A 21,740-nucleotide genomic window follows, 5' to 3' on the forward strand; every position below is an offset into this window, starting at 1 on the left:
TCATTTTCTTAATGCTATATCTTTTTAAATGTTGAGTTTTTAATTATGCAGAATTCCAATTTATATTTACCTTTTGCCAGTGTGGGGATTCCTGCCTATTTTTTCAATCCTAGTATCACAAGCGACCATTGACTCAGAAGAGTTTGAGCAATAATCATGTCCACTGGACCCTCCCCCTGCCTACCATGATGGGAAACAGGACAGGGACCCAGAAAGACCATCAGATTGGAAGTCATAACGCCTCTACTCTTTGTCTCCTATTGGCCTCATGTTTCTTCGTCACTCCTTTACGTTTTCACCTTTCTCTCCAGCTACACTTAACAATTCGCTCTGCTTTAGGATAGTGATCTAGAGTATAACCAACCTTTCCACGTAAAACACTGGTCCAGCTACAATCGCAGAGAATTCACATGAGGGGATAAATTACTCTGCTTTGAGGAATAGGTCAGTGGCTGGCGAGTAGCTTATTATTCATCAGAGTCTAGGAGCCTTGACCATTTAAACTCTTAAATGGGCCATGATCATTTGCTTATTTGGACTCATAGATTGCTATGTGTTATTTCTTTAGAAAAAGGCAGAGACGTGAACGTGAAGCCTCATGAGCCTCAATGTTCTCTCTACTGGTTGGGCATTTGGTGCTATTTCTGGATCCATTGTGGAAAACAGAATTCGCATTTCATATGCCAAGCTCCTTTTTTGTATTATTAATTTCAAAAATCACAAAGAAATGTTCTGATCATAAATTCTCTTGGCATAGATGATATAAAAACACAAAACATTAAAATGCCTTCTGGCTCTGTATGTGTCTGTGTTGAAAAATATTTGTTTTCCAAACCTGAGCCTCTCTCTTTTTTGGTCAATAACTGTATACAGCATTTGCTTTGTAGTTTGTTTTTCCATGTTCATTTTGCTTAAGATAACATCCTGTGCCTTTTTCATTCTTTTGATACCTTTCCCCCCAGCTCATTGTATTACTTGCAAGCAAACAAACAGATATTTCACCAAAATCTACATTAACCTTTCCCAGTGAAATACTGTTGATAGGCTTTCATCACTGTTTTTTAAAATAACACCCATGTTCTATGTGATTGAATGAGAGAATAGTCTTCAACTATATAAACATGTCCAGAGGCAAAATTAACCAAAAGGAAACTCAACACAGACACTGAGGACAAGGCTGTAGGTGTAACTGAATGAAGAAGGTCTTATGAATTTTATAATTTTAGCACAGGGTCTGAATAGCATTTCAAACCAGGCACAACTGATAATGAGTCTTTAGTATCTTGCTTATCTAAAACATTATTTGGGGGCTGAAGAGATAGCTCGGCAGGTAGGACCATGTGCTGTTCTTGTATGGGACCTTAACTTCATCCTCAGCACCCTACATGGGTGGCTCACGCTTCCTGTGACTCCAGCTCCAGGGGATCCAATGCGTCTATGGGTACACACACTCACTTGCAAATACTCACAGACACATCTAAGCATATACCCATAATTAAAAATAAGACAAATATTTACAAAAAAAAACCCTACTCTTTGTAGATAGGGAATATATGTCCTTACTGAGTGTGCTTGTTGGTTTTTGTCAACTTGACACAAACAAGAATGACTTCAAACTGAAGAATTATATGCATCAGTTTGGCCTCTGTGCATGTTTAGGGGATAGGGATCTCTTTGGATTAATGACTGATGTGAGAGGTCTATCCCACTGTGATCAGTGCCTCCCTGGGCAGGTAAGCCTGGGTTGTATTAAGAAAGCAAGCCAAGCAAGCCATGAGGAATAAGCCAGTAAAGAGTGTTCTTCTGTTGCTCCTGCCTCTTACCATGCTTGAGTTCCAGCTCTGGCTTCCCTCAATGATGGACTGTGACATGGAAGAGTAAGCCCAGTAAATCCTTTCCTCCTGATCACAGCAAAAGAGGATCTAGGACACTGGGCAAGTCCAGATATTAGAGGAAAAGATGAGTATGAGGGTCTTGCTTCTCATCAATTAGTTACAGAATCCACAACCAATCCTGCTGAATTAAATACAAATTACACTCATGTGCCTTGCCCATCTATCCATACAGAATATTTCTATTACTACTACCTGTTACTGGTGAGCTAATATTTAGTTATGACCTATATAGTACTCTGTGTTGCTACTTCAGCGATCTGAGATTTGGTGTTTTATAAGAAGATGCATATATTGGCTCATGAGACTGGAGACTGAAAAGCTTTAGCAGCAACCTCTTCCAGGGGCTCCATGCCAGATTAAAATGTGTAGATGACATCATACAGCAGAAATGTGTGTAAAAACTACAAGTGGAGGATTAAAAAGAAAAAGCCAACCATGCAGTATGGCCTCACTTTCTAACAGCCCTCCCTTTCAGTAATTAAACTAGATCAGTGGTTGCCAACCTGTGGGTCATGACCCCATTGGTGTTGAATGACCTTTCCGCAGGTGTCACCTAAGATTATTAGAAAACACATATATTTACATTATAATTCATAACAGTAGCAAAATCACAGTTATGAAGTTGAAATGAAAATAATTGGTTAGGGGTCACTATAACGTGAGAACTATATTAAAATGTCACAGTGTTAGGAAGGTTAAGAATCACTAATCTAGTTTCTGGATAGGAGGCACACCCCTGAGGAAAAGCCTTTAATCCTGTTTAGGGTAGTGCCACATAGCCTAATCATCCCCTATGAGGTCCTACCTATTGATAACACCACGGTTTTTTTCATGTATATGAGATGTATGTGTGTATATAGACACATGTATCTGTGTGTGCGCATAAGGAAGCCAGATCAAGCCATCACCTGTCTTCATTTATCACTCTCTGCCTTATTTCCTTGAGGTAAGATCTGCCACTGAATAGGAAGCATAACACCACAGCTGGGCTGCGCAGCCATGGAATTCTTGCCATTCTCTTGTCTACACCTCCAGATGCTGAGACTATAGACACCAGCATCCATGGCTAGCTTTTTACATTGGTACTGAGGACTCAAACTCAGGTCCTCCTGCTTACAGAGCAAGCACACTTACTCACAGAGCCAGTATCCAATCTCAAATTTATCATCTTTCATATCCATTGCATGAGGGTCCAACCTTAAGTAGCATATGAGTCTTTGGGTGGATTGTACCAATGTATTCCTCTCTGGGGTTTAAAAGTCTGAATTTCTAGCAGCCCAATAGCCTTAAATGTCCTTTATATGTTTCAAGTTGAGTGGCATTGTTTATTAAAGGTTCCCACTGCAACACATTTGACTCTGACTCTCAGGTCCACATGGTAGCAACAGTTCTACAAGCTAGAATCTTTAATACCATATTTGTGTTCTCTCTCCCTCTCCAATATTTTAGAAACCTACTTCCCTTACTTGGCCACAGACATATTCAACTGTTTCCATGACTATCTTAATGGCCACTCCTAATACTCAACCTTTTAGTCAATCCTACTAGAATTACCTTTCTAGAGTTTAAATTAAGCCATCTCACTCTTCATGGCTTGGGTGTCACTTGAGACATCTGTTAATGTACACATTGCTGGGCCCAGATCCCTAGAGATTCTGGTCTAGTCAGTCTGAACTGAGACCTGAGAATTTTCATTTCCGTCCAGCTCCCAGGTTCAGGTGTTCTTGATGCTGGTCAAGGTACCCATACTCTAGAATCCATGGTCTAGAACATGGATCCCTTAAGTCTATTTGGTTGATAATCTTTCCATTGAGAAGGTTAGTACAAACCCTCCTAACCTTTTTGCGCCTTTCACTTGGAAATTTCAAATGTCTTCAAGCACAGTAAATTATAAGGGAAAATGCCATTCTACTCAATCACTTTAAAAATTTTTATTATAATTTATTTAGATTACATCTCAATTGTTATCTCCTCATTTGTATCTTCTCATGCCCCATTCCTTCCCTCTTTCACCCTACTCCCCTCCCCTAGGCTTCAGACAGAAGGGGACGTCCTCTCCCACCATATGACCACAGCCTATCAAGTCTCATCTGGATAGCCTGCTTCCACTTCCTCTAAGTTCCACTGGGCCTCCCTACCAAGGGGAAGTAATCCAATTGGGGGCACCAGAGTTCATGTCAAAGGCAGTCCCAGCTCTCCCTACAACCAAAGACAATAAACTGTCCATTGGCTGGATCTGAACAGGGGGTCTATGTTTACTGCATGCATTGTCTTTGATTGGTACAGCAGTTTGTGCAGGCTCCTCTGAGTCCAGATTTGCAAGCCTTGATGGCCTTCATAGATGGATCCCGGACCCTCTGGGTCCTTCCCCCCTCTCCCATTCCTCCATATCACTCTCACCTGGCATCCAGCAGCTAGTCCCAGCATCTGTCCTAACCCCCCGCCCCAAGCCCAAGTGGAGACTCTCAGAGGACATTCATGTTGGGCCAATATTCACTTATAAGTGAGTATATACCATACCTGTCTTTCTGGGTCTGAGTTATCTCACTTAGGATGATCATTTCTAGTTCCATCCATTTGCCTGAAAATTTCAAGATTTTCTTGTGTTTAATAGCTGAGTAGAATTTCATTGTGTAAATAAATGTAGCATGGTTTCTTTATCCATTCTTGGATTGAGAGACATCTGGGTTGTTTCTAGATTCTGGCTATTACAAATAAAGCTACTATTAATATAGTTAAGCAAATGTCTTTGTTATATGGTGGAGCATCTTTCAAATATATGTCCAGGACCGGTATAGCTAATGGAATGTCATGAAACAGAAAAGCTTCTGTAAGTTAAAGGACACAGTCAACAGAACAAAACAATAGCTTAGAGACTTGGAGAAGATCTTCACCAACTCTACATCCAACAAAGGACTAATATCCAAAATATATAAAGAACTGAATAAATTAAACTTCCCCAAACCAAATAACCCAATGAAGAAATGGGGATCAGAACTAAACAGAGAATTCTCAACAGAGGGATATCAAATGGGTGAGAAACACTTAAGGAAATGTTCAATGTCCTTAGTCACCAGAAAATACAAATAAAAACCATTCTGAGATTCCATCTTACACCTGTCAGAATGGCTAAGATCAAAACCTCAAGTGACAGCTCATGCTGGCAAGGATGTGGACAAAGGGAAATACTCCTTCATTGCTGGTGGGAGTGCAAACTTATACAACCACTTAGGAAATCAATCTGGCGCTTTTTCAGAAATTGGAATTAGTGTTACCTAAAGATCCTGTTATTCCACTCCTGGGCATATACCCGAAAGAAACACAACAAGGATATGTGCTCAACCATGTTCATAGAAGCTTTATTCTTAATAGACATTATCTGGAGTCAATCCAGATGTCCCTTAATCAAAGAATGGGAAAAAAACTCTGCTACAAAATGGAATACTATTCAGCTATAAAAAAAATCTTGAAATGTGCAGCCAAATGGATGGAACTAGAAAAGATCATCTTGCGTTGAAAAGAAAGAAGTGGAATATAGGAATATATAAGGATGACAGGACAAAAAGTAGATTATTGAATCTACTCCTCAATTTAGGGCCTTAACTCTTACTAACAAACAAGGTTATTTTTAATTCATTGGTATAGAATTTTGTATATTGATGCAAAAGAACTTTAATTTTGATACATTGGTGTAGAATTCAAATTCAAGATTATTCTTCACACACACACACACACACACACACACACACACACACACTATATGTATATGTAAAAGTTAAAAAGGAGTAAAATACTTTTTAAAACATAGGTGACAACACATGTTGGAGAGGACACGGAGAAAGGGGAACAGTCCTCCATTGCTGGTGGGAGTTCAAACTTGTACAATCACTTTGGAAATTAATTCAGTGCTTTCTCTACTCAATCATTTTAAAAAGTAAGACAAATCAAATAAAAAATTCAAGAAGAATTTCCCAACATCCAAATGTGTCAGGTTTAGTACCCGACCCTGGAAGATTCTAGGATGGGCAGAGATAAAGAATAAGGCCTTAGCTGGCAATGTGAAGTTCTATCCTTTGTCTGTCTACTCAGTCATATGCAGGATACGTCCTTCTAATCCTGGCTCTAGGCCACAGCAAGCTACAACCATAGCAAAGTCCCTGAACATCTCTAAGCCTCTATGTCTTCCTCTGTAAAATGGAGATAATATTAGTTACTACTCACATGATTGTTTTAAGGATTAAATAAATTAATATGCATGAAGGGCTTAAGAGTTCTTAGCATATAATAAATGCTTGATTACTGTTGACAACCATGGTTGCTCTTGGTTAGGTACCTTTGCGGTCACCACGCTATTCAGTTCACTATTTCCCAAATAAACAATCACCACTCAGTAGCTTTGCTTGTATCTCAGCCTCTGCTTGGAATATCCTTCCTTTATCTTCTCTTGGTAACATCGTTCTCATCTTTTATACCCAAGCTGAGAATGTTATGACTCCTATGACAATGTAACTGATCCTTCTGGCATAACTAATCACCCTTTCCTCTGTGTTGCTAAAGTACTTTTACCAACCTCTAAATATCACTTTCCACGATTATGTATAGATGCTAACACGCCATCTCCTCTGATACTGAGATTCCCTTAGTGTCTCAATAATGTGAGCATCATACGGAAGGACACTTGGTTGATGATATAGGGTGAGCTAGGGAATGGTTACAGCAGAAAACAACTATACCCATTACATTTTCTATCTGGAGTTCTGGAAGTAAAAAAACAGTTCAGAGGGGCAATTAGATTCACATGCATGTTGGTGTCCATCTAATAGAAATATGGCAGCTGTCCCACCACATCTTGAATTATACCTTCCTCAGTCCACATCCTACTCATTTCTATGTAGTGTCCATGAAATGGTGGCACTGACAGCTAGAGCTTGCATCTCCATTCTTCTCCCTGATTTCTATAATTTCATGCCCGTAGGATATAAAAAATGAATGCCTGTTCTCGGTAGGAAAACTCTCCCCAACATGTTAATAAGATTACCCAATCACATAAGGCCCTGAAGGCTTCTCGTTATGTTTCCTTTGATTCACCCTGAAATCCTATGTTCCGTCAGATTTGGGGACACATCCACCCCTGTTTGAACTTCCTGTTAAATGTGTCTATGCCTGCACTTGCTGCATCATCAACATCATACCTCTGTTGTCTTCAGGGCTCATCATCAGCCACAGCTTTCGGAGTTCTCACCTGGTTCCCTGAGTGGACTTCTCTTTATAAATCCTGTTGCCTGCCAACTGTATAAAAGGAAATGTGGAATCAAATTACACTGACATTTTAATAAACCCATCAAAGGCCTCCCAACCACCTGCCAACAAAGTGTTCCCTCTCACCCTCCCTCTGCCCAGTCTCACTCAGTGAGGCTCTGCTTATAGGTTCTCATCAGGCTCTCATCATCTCCTCACTAGGCCACTCACCGGGAAAGGAAAGGTGGCCTCATACTGCACAAAGCATTTTCTTAAACCACAGCACACAGTGTAAAAGGAGCCAGATAGCACCCTTGTCAGACCTAATAAAAAAAGAATATCAGGCCCATTAAAAGGCTAAGGTCCAATCACCCTTTAGTGATTTTCCTCCTCATCAGCAAAAATGCTCATTAATTCTAATATCTTTGCTTTCAGGCATGAACTACAAGATCTGAACAAAAATTTCATTTATAATGAATACACTTTGTCAAGAGTAGAATTATGGTAATTCAACTGGTAATAATAATAATAAATCCTATCTAGAGAACAAGCGGTTTCTATATTCTCTCAGCAGGCAAGAGATCTGCAAAGTCTCTGTCTATGAAGGTCTTGTTACACAAAATCGGTATTGTTACTATGGCTATAAATCCACAAGATTTGTCTTCTAATCATCACACCAGGATACACATGCCTATAGGCATATGCCCGTCATTGACTTCCTCTAGTGGTATAGACTTGGGCCCTTCTTTAGACCTACCCCAAGAGCCTATTCATGAGCCTGTATTTGATGATGTTATGGAAATCCTCTTTCTGGGATTTAAGTTTATGAGCACTTGGGCAATGTGAAAGGTCTGAATAAGGATGGCCCCCATAGACTCATGTGTTTGAATTCTTGGCCCATAGGGAGTGGCACTGTTAGGAAGTGTGGCTTTGTTGGAGTTGGTCTGATTAGAGGAAGAGTGTCACTGTAGGAATGGGCTTTGAGGTCTTATACGCTCAAGCTATACCCAGTGCTGTTCACAGTCTCCTTCTGCTGCCTGTGCATCAAGATGTAGAACTCTTAGCTCCTTCTCTAGCACCATGTCTGCCTGTGTGCTGCCATGTTTCCCGCTATGAAGATAACGGATTGAATCTCTGAAACTGTAAGCCAGCTCCAATTAAATGTTTTACTTCATAAGAATTACCATGGTCATGGTGTCTGCTCACAGCAATAAAATCCAAATCAACACAAGCAAGTACCTAGATAGCTACAGAGATGTCTTGAAACCCAGAGCTCCTAAGCCTAGGTCCACCTCAATGGAGAGATACTAACTCTCCATGATTTAGGACATGACTGTCATGAACAGGACGGTTTTGTTTGACTTAGTGTGTATAGTTTCCATCAGAGAAAATTCTGGGGATCTGCATACAACAAATAATCTGTCCAACAAGTAAGGAAATAGATTTGTTACTGTCCAACAGTATGTAGTTCCTTCCATGGACTTAAAAAGCAAAGTCACTGGTAGATCCAAACCCACAACTACTTTCCAGGAAGGGGAAATTTTCATGCAACTTCCAGTTACTTTCTAGGGATTTTTATGCTTAATAGTAGATCACACTCATGAAAAAATTCCAATATGGTGGAGGGAGGGACTCCAATGTCACAATTTAGTGGAAGAGCTATTGGCGATTGATGGCTGCTGAGGGGAGGAGAGTCATTTTCTTTGTGGGCATACCCTCATGCCCTATACCCTAGTCAATGATCCCACACCCAAGTACTTGTGGCCAGCACTAACCAGATTCAAATAAAAAGATGGGACAGATAGCTGGAAGGGAGAAATCCTGGGGATGTCTTGTGGAGAACTGGAAGGAGGGAATGGAGAGTAGATATGACCAAAATATATTGTGTATATACATGAAAGCTTCAAAGAATAAAAACAATAAATGAAAATATTGAACATAAAAGAATAGACCACTACTCTCTAGCTACTGTATTTGACTTTTCATTACCAAGTGCAGGTCTTAACTGATATGCTGTTGCTTCCATTTTACAGATAAGCAAAGAGCTCAAGGTGCTTAAAAATACCAAACACCAGAAACCAAATCACACATCTGTGAGGTGTGAGGTCCCAGTCTAGAAGGCCTGCTCTCCTATGGCAAAGTTCCGTGCTTCCTAATGTGCTCACAACTGTAGTAGCCATGAATCAATAGAGTAATTAGAATTGTTATGTCTATTGTAATATTGAGTTAGACAAAGGATTTGGTTTCAATAGATCAAAGAGAAAAGAAATTAGAAAGCGAGCCTGTGGGGAAATTGTATGTGGAGAGTTGCCAGGAGAGAGGCTAGCCAAAAAAGGGATTGAACACAATTGCTTATCAAATGGGCAAAGGACATGACATGCAATTCACAAGTGAGGACACATAATTAGGAGACAAATGGGGAAAGCATTTTATTTCTCTAGATATCAAAGGAAGGCAAATTAAAACAATACTTTTATGCCTTTTAGAACAACAAAAAAAGAAATGGCAATGGTGCCAGTGGTGCCAAGAACAACCAGTATAAGAGGCACTGTGGCAGAAGTGTGCTTTGGGAAATGCCCTGGAAGCAGATTTATCTCTAAGTGTCCATGAAGATGTACATGTCCTTCCTTAAAAAAAAACACTTGATACCCTATGAGCATATACAGGGGGAGATAATCCCCCTCAGGAACAGTCATAGGGGAGGGGAATAAGGAGAAAAGAGGAGGGAGGGAAGAATGGGAGGATACAAGGGATGGGATAACCATTGAGATGTAACAAGAATAAATTAATAAAGGAAAAAAATTTAAAAAAATAAAATAAAAATAAAAAAAGCATCAGAAGAGGAAAGCCAAGTTTTTGTGTTTATAGGCATAAAAGCCATGGGAATATTCAGAATACCAGTTCATTTACATGGTGTGAGCAAGGGGATGCAGATGTTAATGTACAGTGCTAATGGAGTGGGATGTTACACAGTGCAATGATACAGAATGGATTTCAACCCCTATAACCTCGGGGCTGGACCACTACATAGGCTTGTTTCTAATCTCCAAGTCTGTCTTCCTCAAGCTAGACTCTACATTGCCACAGACGGATCTCATAAGTATGGTAATGCTCACATACTCTGTGATGGCGCTCGCAATTTCTAGATAAATCTGTATCTTCTGTCAGCTTTACTTTTCTCTCCTACATTATCTCTTGAGTGACCCCCTTCCACTTGTCCCTACTGCACTAAATGAGCAACACATTTTTTTTTCTTAAAACAGCCATACTTCAGTAACTTTGCTTCTCTTGTAGCCTCTGCTGAGAAAATTTTTCTTTCATCATCTCCACTGGGTAAAATTCTTGTCATCTGTAACTCACCTATTCTGTCACCTGGGCTTTGTCCATGCATCTTCACTCTGGATAGAACTTTAGCTATCAGTGTCAATGGATGGATACTGTTGGACAGGTGTCAATTTGCCTTGAAAACTTGGTGAAATTATTGTCTGTTTATAAAGATTTTCTTGATTGTCTATATTTCAATTTCCAGGTGAAATCAACCATGCTTTTCTTAGAACCAACAATAAAGCCCATATAGATATTTACTGTGGCTCCTGTAATTTTTATTGTAGTAAAGTTAGTAAAGGTATGACTAGATTACCATAGCCAGTCATAGCATCATCTTATTCATCTGCATTATTTAATGCTTATTATATACCAAACACTGCATTATGCACTCAATGTCCATATCTCAATAAAAGCTTACATCTCTAATAGGTATATGTTGTTATTACTCTCTTTACAACAGATGTAGAAGCTGAGATTCAAAGCAGTAATTTGATCAAACTGCAAAGTGATCTGGTTTACTTTTATGTTGCTGTGATAAAAAAAACATGAGCAATTTGAGAGAAAGAATTTAGTGGTGGTCAATCTATGGTCCTGGTATTTCCAATATACTGGATCTTGACTGAGACTGAGGGTACATCTTCATCAGTCACCTCTCTTGACCTCTTTTCTGACCCTGCAGAGCCTTAGATGCTAACTCTGACACTTTCAATCCTGGAGCTTTCATGCCATGAAGACCAGTACCACATGGGAGAGGCTTCCCCATTACCAAGATCAGCTGCCAGCTTGAACTGTTGCCTTGAGTCTCTCTGAATAGCCTGTGTTCTGACCCCAATGAAATACTTGCCAGATTTTCCCTCGGTGATGCTGGTTTCTTATTAATCACTACTGCTTCTTCGGCTCCAGCTCACTAGCACCAGTTGTCCCAGTAAAGAAAAATTTCCCTTCCCACAGACTCTTAGCCAAATATATCACACAACTATCCCAGATAAAGTTTTTTGCTTGCCTCTGTAACTTCACAAGCCAGGACTCTGTCATCCACGTTTCTCTCTTCATAACTATTGCAAGCTCTACAGCTACAGCTCATTAAGCTTAGTGGATTCCTCCCAACCCCCCAAGTCTCATAATGTTCCAAATGCTTCCACAATCCTCCCTGCAAAACACCGAACCTGATTAGGTTCAACAAAGCATTAGCAAATGTTCCTGGTACCAGTCTCTGCACTAGTCTCCTTCTCTGTTGTTGAGATCAACACTATCCAAAACCAACTTGAGGTAGGAAAGTGTTCAATTCATCTTACACTCCCAAGTGACAATCTTCCTTAGGGGAAACCAAAGCAATAACTCACAGGCAGGAACCTGGAGGCAGGGACTAAAGCCGAGTTTGTGGAGGAACTCTATTTCCTGGCTTGCTCTCCATGGATTGCTCAGTTTACTTTCTTTTACAACCCAGGACCACCTGCCTAGGGCATGATACACCTACAGTGGGCTAGGCCCTATCACACCAATCACTGATAAAGGAAATGTTCCCAAAGACGTGTGCCCCTAGGACAATCTTATGGAGGCAGTTCCTCGTAGGGGTTCCCTTTCCCCAGAGGACTCTAGTTTGTGTCAAGTTGACAAAACTAAGCAACACAGTAAGTAAATGGGTTAGCCAAGAGCTAAGCCCTGAGCTAATTTCCAGCTCTTTAAATTTGGGTCCTAAACTCATATGGGGTCACATCTCTGAACATGAGATTTGTAAAAACTTTAGAAAGGCCCAGAGGGAACAAGAACTTCGCAAGGCCAACAGAGACAACAAGTCTAAGCAGAAGTGGGGCGGTGGCTGTGGAAACTGATGCACCAAACAAGGACCATGCAAGGAGAGGACCTAGACCCTCTACTTAGATGTAGTTGATAGACAATACAGTCTCCATGTGGGTCTCCTAATATGGGGAGCAAGGGCAGTCTCTGACATGCCCTCAGTTGCCTGCTCAGTGATCACATCCCCCTGGTGGAGCAGCCTTACCAGGCCACAGAGGAAGAAGATGCCAGCAGTCCTGACGAGACTTGATAGGCTGTGGTTACATGACAGGTGAAGAGGGCTCCCCGTTTTTTGAAGTCTAGGGGAGGGGGAAGCAGAGAAGAGGGAGGGAGGGTGGGAACCAGAACACGAGGAGACAATGGAGGTGGCTACAATCAGGATGTAAAGTGAATAATTTTTTAATAAAGTAAACATTTCTCAAAATATTGTTTCTGAATAGAAAACCTCCAGAAAGTGAGAAGAAAAACTAAAGAAAACCAAATGCCAGCCGACCCTGGAGCTCAAAGGGAAGTTGCACACAACTTTACTTTTGTGTTAAAAGAAAAAAAAAATCCAGAATGAGAGCATCTCTATATTGCCTCACAGAATGTCAGGGATGACTCTCTATGCAAGTGCTCTATCTTCTGAAAAGAAATGCTTACTCGTGATAGGAATGTTGCACATGGTGGCTCAAGCCTTTTCAGGAGACAGAGGTGGGTCTCTCTCTGAGTTCAAAGCCTATCTGGTCTATATAATGGGTACCAGGATAGCCAGAGCTACATAGTGAGACCCTGTCTCAAAACAGCAAGAAATAAAAAAATTTAAATTGTAATAGAAAGGCAGGAGAAAATAGAGAAACAAAGAATGCCAAAAATGAAGGACAAAGAAAAAAGTATTTTGCAACTAAAGAGAGGCAAATTAACAATCAACTAATCCCACTCATTGGTTTTCTTAAGAACCTCTTTCTGGCAATTTGCCTTCCAGAAATTGCTGTGACTTAATTTCACTGGAGAAATTGGAAAAATTGTAGCATCTCTAAAATAAATGATATGTCAAGAGGTGGCGAATCTTTGAGAAAGTGTATAAGCCTAGAAAAGGGACTCAATAAATGTTTGTAGGTAGGGTCATTAAATAAAAGTGTCTTATTTGTTGAGATCCCATTTCCAATAGACATTTTTCATGACCTGACAAAATTAAGAACACCTCTTCTCAAGGGGCCAGTCTGCATTTCAGTTAATTTCCTGTTTCAGTGGAATACAAAGTGCAAGTCAGCAAGTAATAGTACGGCCACACTGATCCCTTCAGGTTTTACTCCCAATCAGAGGCAGACCCAAGCCGGACAGGACTGGCCCTTGGCAGCTTTGACTTCTCCCTAAAGGTGACTAGAGAGGCAGGGGACCCCATAGTGGGCTGAGAGGTTTGGGGTCTTTCATTGAAAGGATGTTTCATTCAGAAGAAGACCAGCTTACAAGAGAGCTGAGCCTGTCTGAGAAAATCCCTGACAATACCTTAAAGAAAGTTCTGGCTGTTTGTGTTGCATAAGTGAAGAATAGGTGCACTGTGACGTCTAATTATTGCTTGGGACTTCAAGGAGTCAGGATTGTTTATAAGTTTACATGGAGTGTAAACTGGAGGCCAAATCTGGGTGATATAGAACAAATCTGTCTCAGAAAAGAAAAAAAAAGATACAAAAAAAAAAGCAAGCATAATTTTATGGTTCAGTTTTTGAAAGCATAGTTTTTAAATGATTTAAACAAGAAATTACCATCTTTTGTAATCTTCCTTGTGGTTAGATGTGTGGAAGACAGCATTTAGGTCTTGGAAGGGACACAGGGACACACAGCTCGACACTGGTGCTTAGGGCAGGGGGTGTGACTCAGTGGTTGAGCATTTGCCTTGCGTGTATGAGGGCCTGGATTCTATCCCCTGTACCACAACCCAAAAACTGCAAAATAGAAACAACAGATAACACACTTCAATCTCATTTGTTGCCATGAGTAAGGGAATCTTGCCCAATGGGCCTATTATAGGTCTCCATGGCTGAGCAATTTTTTTTCTCTCAGTAAAAAGAAGAGTTAGGAAGTCTCAAGCTTAAGGGGACAGATAGCTTGGGTGCTGACCAAACACATCTTTGGAAGTCTATAGGAGCAAATGACCTTGTCACCACTTCAGAGACCGACCTGCTTCCCATCCACTTGCAGAACTAGCTCTTCTTTTGCCCAGTTTTGTAAGTCAACAAGAAAAATGGCATTCCCTAAGAGTTTTCTCATTTCTCATCAAAATAGAACCTTCTTTTTATGTAGCTACACATAAGCCTTCTCATTGAAGCGCCACATTCAAAAGCAGCTATAAGTAAAAAGAAGCCGCTCTTATCATAAATAAAAGATTGTATATGTGAACTTATTTGCAGTAAAATCTTACAATAAAAATATAATTTATATCCTAGTTTCTTCTGTGTATTTTATGTAATATCCTAGTAAAATATTTCCATTTTACAGCATGTACCTATTAAAACCATTCCTTATAAAACTGTCGGCATCAAATAAAATACAAAAACTTGGAAGAAAAAGCAGAAGGGAAGAGAATATATCAAAAAGGGGTGATGAAAGGCAACAGAAAGATGCGTGTGAAAATCCTCCTAGTGAGATATAAATAACAGTAATAAAGAGGCAGGAGAAAGTGCCTGTAACTAATAAGGGTATTTTAAGGTGAGAAATACTTAAATCCTTCTCATGATGTCATTCTCTTCTCTATGCTAATAAAGAGTGCCATAATAATAAAATGCAGAGACAGGACCCTTCTGGTGAGGTAGAAAGACTTTACAAAATAAGTTAATTAAAAGGAAAGTGCCCTGGAAACAGCCATTATTATCAAAGCAGATGCTGCCTAACATTTGACTGAGAAGAGAGAGCCCTCCATGCTGTAGGAGGGGGGCCCTCCCAGTCAAGGGCCTTAAAAATAGAGAATTGAAGTGTTCTTTCTTGGTCATGGTTACAAGGTCTATTTAAATGATATTTTAAAATTACAGATACAACATTATTGTACAGCTATTAACATTTTCTCTCTTTCTCTTGGGGGAGAGCATGTTTGTGACCATTCAAGATTCACTTACTCCTAAAACTTCATCATATATTTTTGTGTTCCTCTCTCACATAATTAAAGTGAAATTAACAAAATCAGGAAAAGGATATTTAAACACTTAGTATCAACTAATATATAGGTTTCACTCAAATGCTACCATGTGTCCCCTTACAGACATGAAAGGCAGAGAGACAGAGAAACAGACAGAGAGGTAGGGCTGGGTGGGGGGGGCGGCATGTGTGACAAAGACAAGCATATATTGGTCAAAATTTATTGCCCAGCCCAGGTTCCCACAGTGCATTCCTTTGTCATACCTGGTCTGTCCCCTTTCATCTGGAACATTCCTTTAGTCTGTTTATTGTCATTGTCACACTTTGGAAAAAGCATAAATCAATTGATTTCGAGAATGAAGGCTTGGGTTAGCCCGGTGTGGCATCATAGCTATACCCAGATGACTCAGTTTGGGAAGAAGACCACAGGGTGTTGTGTCTTTTTCAGTAAGCCAGTGACTCACTCCACACATGGTGATGATTTTGATTACTTTCATCAAGTGATTTACCTCATAAATTTATAATTTCCATTTTAATTCTTAAGTGGAGATAGTTTAACATCTAGTATAAACCCTGCACATCAATTTTTTCTTTAATATATTTTTATTACATTTCTTTTTTAACATACACATTTATATTATTACACATGAGTAAAATAAGCTACATACAGCCTGAAGAACCACGAGACAACCGGGAATTATATAAATGTTGCATTCATAGGGGTTTGGCCATTTGTATTTGGCAAACTAGAAGTAAACAGCTTTCCTATCTTGTTGGGTCTAAATTTCTGAATGAAGATTAATATCTATCATATCTCAAATTGTATCCAGTATTTTCAATACCTGGAGATGCCTCTTGCCAAATGCATTATTCTTTTGTTGGTTAAGGACTACCATGTTCCCCTGGAATGGTACACCAATATCCCTGCAAAATCAGAGGGATTGATGTTGCATTTGGATGATTGACCATGTGGTACTTATGTTGACTATACTGTATAGAAATTAAAGATCAATAAAATTCTCCTGGTAAGCAAGAGTATATAGGACATAAATGCATCTTTCGTGCACTGGTAATCCTCAGTGGATGGTAAGGTCTTGCTGCCATCAGAAGAGTTGGAAAACGCTGCCACATTTTAAAATTTTTTTTCCAAAAGAAATTAACACTGCCAAATTTTTTGGTTTTTTCCCAAGAGAAATTAACCTTCAGTTTAGAATGTTAAATTTAGAAAAACAAACAAACAAAAAACGTCTGCTTTTGCGGGCCTTCATTGTGGATTATGTAAGCATCCAGTTTTTTTTTTCTCTTTTGATATCATATACCAAACAATGCATAGCCTAAGCTATGTCAAGTCCACTGTAGTGGGTCTTGGAGTTCTGGTTCCTGGGTCATGTTACACCTCAGTCACTTACTTCTGTCTTTTGTTACCACTGTATATTTAGCCTCATTATCTTGGCAGTTCTTTTAGGCAAGCTAAAACGTTGTGGAATTGTCCCAGTGGATAAACAGATTGAGAAGCTTGAGAAAATTATCTACACCTTCTCTGTCTCCCCTTCACAAATCTAATGTCTCATCAACAAAACTTATCTCTCACTTATGTTACTTTTCTCATCAAATTCTTGGAAAATTCACTGCACCTCTTTAAATCAGCGCTCAAGGAGGCAGAGATCTTGATGAGTTCGAGGCCAGCCTGGTCTACAAAGTGAGTCTAGGACAGCCACTGCTATGCAGACAAACTCTGTCTCAAAATAAAAGGAAGGAAGGAAGGAAGGAAGAACGGAGGGAAGGAAGGAAGAAAGGAAGGAAGGAAGGAAGGAAGGAAGGAAGGAAAGAGAGGAAAAGAAAAGGGTCTTCCCAGAGCCAGAAATGTAGCTCAGTGGGAGGGTGGCGTGGGAGTGACAGGGAGTGGTGCCATTTGTGAGCTGAGGCAGTCCCAACTCCATACCCCTTCCGGCCATGCTCTTAACCCTTCTGTGCCACAATTTTCTCATGATAACAGGAATAGTAAAACAGGTACTTCAAAAAAAAAAATCATCAGAAGAAGTAATAGCACAATACTGAACACTGTTCCTGGCACATGAGCTCTCAAAATACACAAGCTATTTCACTCTGCTCCGCTCTGGTTTCATCACCAACAGAATATCTGTGGGTCCCATGTTATGTGACTTGCCCTGGGGAAATGTGAACATCAGTTCACCCCAGATAGAGCATGAATGGCAGATCAAAGAAACTGTCCCACCCAAGTCTAGCCTGGCAAACTGGTGACTTTAGTGGGATTATTTACAAGAGTGAGGAGGGAGGAGAGCTCAGAAGAAGCTAAAAAGAACATCCCAGCACAGGTGATGACTCGCAAGATCTGTATCCCTAAAACTCCCTACGTGATTTGCGGGCCCCTTGACTGGCCAGGATCTCCCTCCACAGCGGTCCTTACAACTTCTAACCCTTGGGGTGGAGCCTTGCGAGTCTTGTACATTTCAAAATTATTCTGAGACGTGTGACCTATTTGCATGCCAAGTTTTCTAAGTTCTATTTATACCCCAAGCCTTAATGATTCCAGGATGGAATGTTTTGGGTGAAGAAATTGCCTTACAATAAATACCTTCACAGCCAGAGAGACAGACAGCTCAGGGGTTAAAAGTAAAGTGTGTATTGCTCTTGCAAAGGACCTGAGATTGATTCCTTAATGCCCCGTCTGGCAACTTACAACCACTTGTAACTCAGCTCAGAAGAACTGGAAACATCTGCTTTCTGCAGGCACCTGCACTCTCCAGGCACCGGTATTCATGAACACATTAATCCCTTCCCCCATACATGTATGCATGCATACATACATACATACATAGATACATAGATGTGAAATTTTAAAATAATAAAAATAAATTTAAATGTTTAGGGGTCTGGAGAGGATATTATGGACTTGATGCCCAGCACCAACATAATGGCTATTGTTCCTGTGCTAAGAGTTTATAGCCCTTCTTTCTGGCCTCTTCGGGCATGGCATGCACATGGTCCACAGACATATACACAGGCAAAATACCCAAGCACATAAAATAAACAAACCTCTTAAAAGACTTTTAAGACACATTTACAGTATAAATTACACAACTCTACATTCAAGAATATCTTGTAAGGCGTTTAGCATAAGCATTGGCTTCCAAAAGCAAAGAGACCTTATTTGCTTTGGTCTTCCAGCACCTAGCATGGAGCTTCATACAGTAGGTGCTCAATAAGATATCTAAGTAAATCTTTGTTAAAAAAAAAAAAAAAAAAAAAAGCGCTCCCTGGCAGCAGTTAACAAGCCAGCCATAACACGCAGGCATAAATCTCACTCCCCGAAGCCAACGCTACATAAAATTCACAATGGGCACCATTTGTTGTTAAATTCAAGCTATGTGAACTGTTTCTAGATCAAGCTAACATATTCGGATGCATGCTCACCTCAAGTAATGTATTCTCTCAGGAGTGAGTCCCCAGACCTGCCCCAGCAGCTGACTTTTATCAACAATTAGGAAAAGAGGCATTTGTTTGATTACTCACCCAATTTCTGAACAAATGACTTCTCAGCCAACCATTGCCGACACCGCCCGCCCCCACCACCGCCGCTAGCATTTCCAAGATGAGGCCTCTCATTCGGAACATGCTAGGAATGTAATCAAGGTCCTCTGTGGATATAAGTTAATTATCTCCTCAGGCTATGAGCAAACACATGGGCTTGGTTTCTGACCATGTGGCCTAATGAGAGGGCACCCCAGAAGAGCCAAGGAGCTTGTCAGCTCCCACCCCAAGGCCCTTTATGGCATCTGGGACTCCTGGTTCAAAACGTGCCTGGCCTCTCTGCCCCAGGCTTCTGGTTGTCCCTGGCAGTGAGGTGCTGCACACTGACGGAGGCTCTCTCCATCCTCCTCCTGTCCAGCCTTCGCCTGTGTCTCTGAGGGTGGGGCTCCATGGGCCTCACCTGCTACCTCCTGCTGCCCAGCACTTTGCCCAGCACGATGCTGTTCTTGCAAGGCCAATCTTGCTGTCTGAGCCTCCCAGGATAGATAAGGGAAAGAAATCAGCTTTTCTGTCCTCCCTCGCCATGCTGCCAGGGACAGCAGGACCCAAAGACTCAAACAGAAATCACCCGCCTCTCTCCATGTTTTAGACTTCAGCTCTAATCCAGCTCAGAGCGGGATTAGCTGCCTCAGAGGCTGCTAATTGCCAGATGGCCGCTGATAGCCGGCGGAGAAAACTTGTGTGTCAGAGCTTGTCAAGCAGCTTTAAAGCCACGACAGACAGGGATCTTAGGAGGCAGGCCAAACTTTCATGTCTTCAGTCTAACAGTGGAGAAACTGAGGCCCAGGGGGTACAGTGGTTTGCTCTCAGAGTACACAGTAGGTTAACATTAGGTGCCTGGGACATCTGGCAGGTTGTATTGGGCTTGAGAAAAGAACACTAGGAGGAAGCAAAGCTAATTTGTTGAAAACTTCCTTTATTCCAGACCTAGTATTGGCTGCTTTCGTGTTGAATACCTAGGTTCTGGTCCATGATCTGACTACACACGTTATTTTGGTCTTAATGTGTTGGATGCAGATTGCACCTAGCAGACCAGATCATCTCCAATGGAGTGGTCCTTATTCTTTTTTAAATAGATTTATTTTTATGTACACATACATATGTAGACATACACACACGTGCACACACACACATACACACGCACACACACACACACACACGCACACACACACACAGGTGTATCTGAACACATCCTGAAATGTGGGTTCTGGGAACTGAATCTAGGTCCTCCACAGGAGAGGTAAGTGTTCTCAACCACTGACATTCACTCCAGCCCCTGTTCTCACTCTTCGCACAAGAATCCCTTTCAAGATGGGTTCAGATACAAGTTAATGAACACAAACTGGTCCTTATTTGGTTCATCTTTTATGTGTCCTACTATAAAATTTCAATATGACTTACTATAGATGATGCCACAGATACCCCACCCTCCTCAGTCTCACAGGATGCTCACCATTTCTCTAACAAATGTTCTGAATTCTGAAACATGCTTTATTTTTTATGGTTTCAGGAAGGACCTCATAGATCCATAAAGCTTGTTCCAGAGTACAGAGAACAAATGGGAGAGATTTGGCCACTAGTTTAAGATGTTAGCAGACCTGGGTCAAAAATAATCACAAATCAATTTGTCTCTAAAAAAGAAAAAAATATGAACAAGAAAAAAAGGTCTAGTTTCATTTTATTATGAAAGCAAACTTGGGTGAATTATAATGTTCACTTTTCCGAAAATAATAAGTAAATAAGGTCCATGTTGTCGACTGTATTGTGAATCCTCAAATTTATATGCTGAAATTCTGACTCCCAGTAGCTCAGAATGGGCTGTATTTGGAAATGGTAGGGTCTTTAAAGGGTTAATTCAGTTAAAGCAAAGGCCTTGGGGGTAAGGCTTTTAATACTCATCCAAAAATATTTTCCTTTATAATCAGTGGAAATCTGCACACAAGCAAAGAGCAAAGGCCGTGTGAGGACATCCTGAGAAGGCAGAGGTTGTCAAGAAGCCAAGAAGAAAGGCTTCAAAAGAAACCAACTCAGCCAGCACCTTGACCTCAGACTCCCAGGCTCCAGACCTGGAAAAACAAACATTTCTGTTGTTTAGCCAACCAATCTGTGGGACTTAGTTCTGTTTGTTCTAACAACCCTGACAAACTAATGGGAGACCTACACTATTCAAATTTAAATAGATAGATGCTGGTACCGATTCCACCATCATAAAAACACTCTCTTTCTTCCCTCTTGGCGCCACTTTCAAGAACACTCAAAAGAATCCCAAGGACATTTTGTCTGTATAAATGGTTCTGGTTACTAGTTTAGTAAAAAGAAAGAAAACCTGACCAACCCATCAGAGAGCCAAGTGTACTGCTGCTGTTATTCTTGACTTCCTTTGCTGAAGCATATGACTGGGTTGGGGAATTAGCTCAGGGGTGAAGCACTTGCAAGGCAAGTACAAGGCCTTTGGTTCAGTCCCCAGTATCAGGAAGGGAGGGAGGGAGGAAAAGAGGAAGGGAGGAAGAGAGGGAGGGAAGGAGGAAGGGGATCCTACTGGTGGTACATGCCTATAATCCCAATGCCTGAGAGGTAAAAGTAAAAGAATCAGGAGTTTAAGACAATCCTTGGCTACATAGCAAATATGAGGAAAGCTTAGGTTGTCTGCATCTCAAAGATGATGGGGATGCATATGACTCAACAATAAATTTCATTCTTATCCTTGGTATAGACATCAGCATCTGGTGACTCAGAGATGCAGGAACATAGTGATAGATGCTGGTGTGCTTAAAGCAACACCAGTCAGACTGGTCCTTCGTCAGTTCTTATGATCCATCC

General features: G+C 40.7%; 1 long non-coding RNA gene across 1 annotated transcript in view; it reads right to left on the reverse strand.

Annotated features, from left to right (window-relative positions):
- Positions 1 to 21,740, reverse strand: part of LOC311602977 — a 115,173-nt gene that overhangs the window by 9,773 nt on the left and 83,660 nt on the right. The window contains exon 7 of the long non-coding RNA XR_014780906.1: positions 7,088 to 7,184. This is a non-coding gene — a long non-coding RNA (uncharacterized lncRNA). The remainder of the gene's footprint in view (positions 1 to 7,087; positions 7,185 to 21,740) is intronic.

This window comes from Acomys minous (assembly GCF_964271855.1).
Source record: "Acomys minous genome assembly, chromosome: 8".
NCBI classification, from domain to species: Eukaryota; Metazoa; Chordata; class Mammalia; order Rodentia; family Muridae; genus Acomys; species Acomys minous.